Genomic DNA, 6978 nt, shown 5'->3' on the forward strand with positions numbered 1-6978 from the left:
CATCAACAACTGTCTAAAAAGATTAATATTATGCCATACTTAGAGTTATTTATTTAGATATACAATCATCCAAATGTGATCATATCAAAACAAAGTAGTTCTATAATATTTTAAAATCTTTAATATTGAAGATAAAATACCAAACACATCCAAAATTTGAGGTATCACTATTATATTTCACCTTAAAAAGTGAAATAAAGTTCATATATTAAATAAAAAAAATATAATAAACATCTACGTAATGTATAAAATTTTATCAAGTAAGAAGGCCAAGCTATTGTCTTTATAGTAGCATCTCCAATTGACCTCATATTTACCATGACATCATATTAAGGGCCCATTTAATGCGATAACTATTTCTATATAAACTTTCTAAAATTCTTATTCATGTCTTTTTCCCCACTAACTAATATTGAGAAATTTTTACTATAAATGCCACTAATGGATGATGTCTTCTAATTGATATTAAAATAACTTTTTCATCATCCTACATACAATTTATATCATGAATGGTATAAATAAAGTCAACAACTTGAATACAAAAATATATAGATTTACCTTTTTTGATACTTCACGATCTTTTCCCTCGGTTGATGTATTTATTTTCTATCGATTACAATAGTTGGGAGTAATCGACTCATAATATTTCCATGATAGTGCCGCTAGACCCTATCTCCGGCTGAGCCGTTTCTAGGGTGGGCGGGCCGTTAAGCAGAGTTCCCTCGGTTGATGTACAATTAAGACTCAGAAATTAAATCAGTTATAGTTTGTTTGATGGTATCTGCTACTCGGATAACCGTAGTAATTCTAGAGCTAATACGTGCAATAAACCCCGACTTCCGGAATGGATGCATTTATTAGATAAAAGGCTGACGCAGCTCTACCCGTCGATCCGATGATTCATGATAACTCGACGGATCGCACGGCCTTTGTGCCGGCGACACATCATTCAAATTTCTGCCCTATCAACTTTCGTAGGATAGGGGATCGACATATCATTCAAATTTATACAACTAAACACAATAAGAAAGACTCACATAGGGTATATCCATGCTCGAGACAACTCAGTGAGGTTCGAATCACATTAGCTCTACAAAACTTATGTAATACTATATGTATGCAATGCTTAGATACTTTCGTTGTATATGTAAGGCGCTATGTATGCAATACTCGACAAGCTTATGAAATATTTATATGCAATACTCGAGCGCTTACAAAGCTAGGAAGATCGATATACAATACTAGGCCACTACATATACAATGTTTGTAGTGCTAATTCAGTTACAGCTATAATGCTCTAGGTGTGCAATAAAGAGCTGTGGGTATGTAGTGGTAGCTTAAATAATCATTTTAGTTATAGAAATAATGGCAACATTTTTGTACAAAACTGGAAAAGAAGAGAAAAACATTTTCTCTTTTTTAATTTCTCCATGAAATTAGATTTTATGCAGCATCATATATAGTTTATTTCTATGGTTTATTTCATGCATACACATAAAAGTTACAAAATTACACAAAATATAATCATATATTTAAAAACCAAATTATACAAAATTACACAAAATAATCATATATTTAAAAACCAAATTATACAAAATTACACAAAATAATCATATAATCATATAACCATATTACAAAAAATTTGTGATTACACAATATACAAAAAATTATTTCTATATCACACCATTTAACCATAAACACAAAATTACATATTACAGAAACACTTCTTCTAGTGATGTAGAAATATTTCAAACTTATTCGAGTGACATATAAAAATACTTCTTCCACTAACACAATTCAAATTTTATCTTTATAATACTAATATTATTTCCAACATTCAAATAACACATTAAACATGTCATACAAACATAATCTCCACACTATTTACAAACACTATTTGAAATATATATTATAGTAATAATAGATTACCAAATAATCTCTACACCATACACTACAGAGATTCAACAATACAGTTTACAATGTATCTCCACTAGTTCGAATAATAGAAGATAATACAAATAAGAAGTTCTATAACTTCAAATAAATTTCTAGAAGATAACCAATATGAACAATTGAATACAATAAACCATACAACATTGAAAAATTATAAAAACTATCAAATTATTTATTATAATGTACTGCAGTATATCTTGGAGGTGGTTCTTTCTCATGTGATACAGTATATGTAGAATACGAACTCATTACAACATTAGAGTTTAAAAATGAGTTGAAGCAAGATTCAAAATATCCATTCACTTGTGCATAACACTTTGACCAAGTTTAAACACCTCGGTTCTCCTACCAATGTACACTACTTCATAGATACATAAGCTAATTCACAAGTATATAACTTAATCAGCAAAAGTACTTCGTCCAACATAAAGCAAACTTTAATTGTGATCCCTTACGTTAATTTGCCTATTACCTGTATGTTATTTAGATGTGACCCAAAACGTTAACTGTGAATCATAAATTCATTAAAATTAGGCTGTGAAATGTAATTTTTATCTTATTTTTAACCCAACTTAATCTACTTCCATTTGTCCTAACCCAACACAATCCTACATCACCACCGGTCTAATTTTTTATTTATTTATTTATTTATTTTTTTGAAAGAAGGTTCTTAGAATAGCATCCAGCTGCTCTCGTGACCGGTGGTTGAAAGCCTTGATGTGAAGAGCATGCTGGCCAAATTGTGAACAAAGAGATTATTACTTCTGCTAGTAAAATCTAACTTAATCCATGGATTTATTGAAAGGAGAAGTTTGTAGTCAAGAGTAATGTGATGGATGGACCAGTCTGGGTTTTGACATCAGAACTGTTGATCAAGTTAACAACAGCTTGACAGTCGCTAAAGAGCCAAACCTTGTCAATGGTAGAGAGCTTGCCGATCTCCCTTAAACCCGCTAGGATAGCCTCCGATCTTATTAAACTTGAAAAATATCCATAAAGACATCGTGCTAGGGTTTGCCTTCAATCCAAATCCAACCTGATTAGTTCTTAATTGACATCTTTTTCCAAAGTCCAAAAGGATGGCTGGCTGGCAGAGCTGGGCCTTCTTTCTCTAATTCAACCCTTCTAGCAATTAAAGAATTACGTCCTCGTCACGAAAGCATTTGATGAATTCCTCTAGAAACGAAATTCAGTCAAAAACGAAGAAGAAGAATAACGTACGCTGAAGCTTTTTCTTTATCCTTTACGTTCTTTATCCCCAACCTTCCTATATATAAAAGCCTTTGAAATCAAGTTAAAAGAAACCCACACACTTTTCATCTCTCTCTCTCTCTCTCTCTCCTCTCTTTATAGCTCTATCGTGTTCATGGAGTCATCATGGGCAGACCAATGGGATTACAATGACCACGGCCTCGTCACCGAGAAGAAGAAGAAGAAGACGACGACGGCGAGAGGCGTCGAGAAGACGAAGGCAGTGGCTTCCGCCGGGATCAAGAAGGTGAAGGAGGGGACGTCTCTCGGATTCCACTGGATCAAAGAAAAGTACCAGAAGAAGACCCAGAAGCACTAGTAGATATACGGAGATGTATACGTATTTGTACCGATTTGAATATTGATTATACTTTCACTGGTTGTATTTGTTTGGAATTTGGGTTGAAGGTTTTTGGTTTTGTTTATATGAGCAATTTCAATTGAATTCTATTTAATTCCCTTTTTGGATTCAGGTTCTTTTTCCAAACTTATTTGTTATCGAACCCAAATCTAGATGTGGACTTGGAATTTGTTCTGTTCTGCCTTTAGATTTGTATAGTCTTATTATTGAGCCAATTAGGCTACAGCTTCGATTTAATTTGAGCCCACTAAGTTGTTATAAGTTATAGTTATATACTCTACGTACGTACAGAATAATAGGGCACTAAATTAATTTTTAAAAAAAAACCAAAAATAACATTGTCTTCTTTTCCTCTTATTATCTCCTGAAATAGCTCTGCTTTAATTACAATTTCAAAATTTAAATTCTTCAATAATATTTTTCTTAGGTGTATTTTAGAAAATATTTGTTTTCTGGTATTTCTTTGCAAAGTTAAGTAAACCACTGAAATGTAAGGTGTAAATTGAAAATATCTCATGAGATTACTCCAAAGGGATCATTTTTCAAATAGAGTGTACGATAAATACGATGAAAATAAATTATAGGCTTTGGACACTTTCATTAGCGGAATAGAAATATATTCTATCACTCTTAAAGATCAAATAAAAAACCTCTCTAAAACCCCTCTTTGACCTTAAAAATCCGAGTCTCCTTTTAAATACACCGTATCTTAGAAAAAAAAACAAGGCTTATATTAGTGAAAGATAAATAGGAAACTTTGTATTTGACACCTGCCTTTGAAACTATTTGCTGCCTTCTTATTCTTAATATTTGCAAATTAAATCCTATATTTTATTAATTTGTGCAGAAAAGATCTAACTTTCAGATCTGTAAGCTAAATTTTAATTTAAACTTCTAAGTTAAATTAATTATATTAAAAGAATTATAAAAATACTCACGTTCAAGCTATCCCAACCGGACTTGAGCTAATTTGCGTTTTTTCTCTCTATTTTTTGGGGTCTTTTGCATGAAGGAAAAAAATAATCTCATGCCATAAAAGAAAAGAAAGAAGAAGAAAAAGAAATGAAAATAAGAGCATTTTACTCTATACTCTTTTTTTAATTTCTTTGAAAGGAAAAAATAATCCCAAGCTCTAATAGAAAGAAAAAAAAATGTGCTTATTAGCAACAATTATTTGCAGACATGAAATATTATCGTTTTTTATGCCATCTACCCAAATGGTATTAGTGCCAACCTAATCCAGGTGTTTAAGGTACATACTTATAGAAAAACATAAGGGTCGATTTGTAAATATTTAAACTAGAGGATGCAAATCTTAAATATATTAAGGTGTTAAATGTCAATTTCCCATGATTTCCCATGATAATAAGAATAAACTTAGGGTGTTATATATATATATATATATATCCCTCTATTTTTACACCTTCTAGACAACCTCTTGCATCATTCACACGACCTCATTGGAAAGTTGTATAAAGAAATATATGACAAAAGTGAACCATACATAGTTCCATGTAGATGCCACCATAAGTTTTCAAAAAATAAAAATAAAAAATAAAAAATAAAACAAAATCTATGTTGTGGACTGGCCTCAGAGGTACTCAAGCTTTAATACTAGTAAAATATATTTCAGTCTAGGGTGTACTTTAGCTTGGATATTAAAATATTGTGTCACTAGCTAGGATAGCTTATATTGGTGGATAGATGGTAAGGATGATGACCGTGAGAGTGTTGGCAATAGAGTGGGAGATAATGAAGATGGAATTGGTGGATCTAAGAGTCAGAGATGAAGAGGAGAGAGGAGTGGCTTACCTTAAAGAGTTATAGAGGTATGACAGTCAACGAAGGGAGGAAGACGATGATCTTAGATTGGGAGAATAATAGGGACAAATTATGGAGATAGAGATAAGTTAATAATTTCTTCAACTATATAAAACTGGCAGCTCTCCACAAATTTATTTGGAAGCTAAATCTTCATGTCTCAAAATTAATTAAGTTCTAAATTAAATAAATAATTAAAATAATTCTAATTTGACTGACTTGGTGTACGAGCGTTCAAACGTCTCGATGATGGAGGTTGCTCATAAACCAAGTTAAGCCTCCAAAATAGCCCGAAGACAAACCAAATCACAGGTTCTCAACAAAATAAGTTTAAATCAAGCTTTTAAAATATTAAAATCGCATCTAAACACCATATCTCATAATATCAATAGATCCAATATTACTACTGTTTAATATTAAAGATCATATTAGAGGAGAGAGATAAGAATAATTTAGGGGATTAAACATTCTACTTTTTATTTTTTTTCTGTCAGATGATTGTTCAATTAAACTTAATTCAAAGTATTGGTCGGTACTTTCAAGCCAATAAGTGGTTTTATTTCTAAACATGAATTAATTAATACATCTATTACGTACCAGATTTTTTAATTGATTTATGTTTATCTCTTAGGAACTATTTTGATGATCCATTTTATTTTTTAAGGCAAGCGTAGTAAAGTTATGTAAGCTACTAAAGTAAGTTTAATTAAATTATATAAACCTCTAAGACAAGTTCAATTAAGTCATGTAAGCCTCTAAAGCAAGTCCTAGTTCGAGTTGTATAACTTTTTAGAGCTAAGTCTAAGTATAACTCATTGTACCTTACCTCTTTATATATAGAGGAGTTGGGTTTTATTCATCCAAGTATCTAAGCATTGAGAATTAATTAAGTTTAGTTATTTTCTTATTCTCGCATTTGCTGTTTTTATCATAACCATTACATCGTTTTTATTTTCCTAGGAGTAGATGTAACTTAGAAACCCAAATTCTACCTCCAACCCATAGCCACCATCACCTCCAGCAGCCATTCTACCTTACGGCCGTGCACCACTACTCTTGGCCGTCCGCCACCCTCCGATGACCGCCACATCGTTAGATATTTACCATTTTACCACATTCTGACCTTACTCCACTATTTTAGTTATATCATTTTATCTAAACATCTAATTGATCTGAAACTAAGGCCATTAGAACTCTATCTCGTGAGGCTACTACCACCTAAATTTTCATAATTTTCTTACTTTTGGATTAATCTAGATATGGTCCGTAATAGTGCAATAGGCATCCCTACAGCTAAAATCCTTTTTCTCCCAACAATCTCAAGTAACCATAATTATTATTGATGAACATTCTCCTTTCTCACCACTACGGCGGAGATTGATTCCAAATAGGAAACTAGTGGTTCTTAAGAGAAGACTTCATTCCCTTCTGCAAAAATGCTTGGATTGGTGAAAGCAGTTGTAATAGTTCCATGTTGGAGCAGATTAATTCATTGGCCTGACATATCAAACACTAGCCATGATTAATGTTGGGAGCCTTAGGAACAACATTACAAAGGTTGAAGAAAGTATTGTCATCATCCTATCAAAGTC

Source organism: Typha angustifolia, chromosome 3 (assembly GCF_048772165.1).
Source record: "Typha angustifolia cultivar Huaian chromosome 3, ASM4877216v1, whole genome shotgun sequence".
NCBI classification, from domain to species: Eukaryota; Viridiplantae; Streptophyta; class Magnoliopsida; order Poales; family Typhaceae; genus Typha; species Typha angustifolia.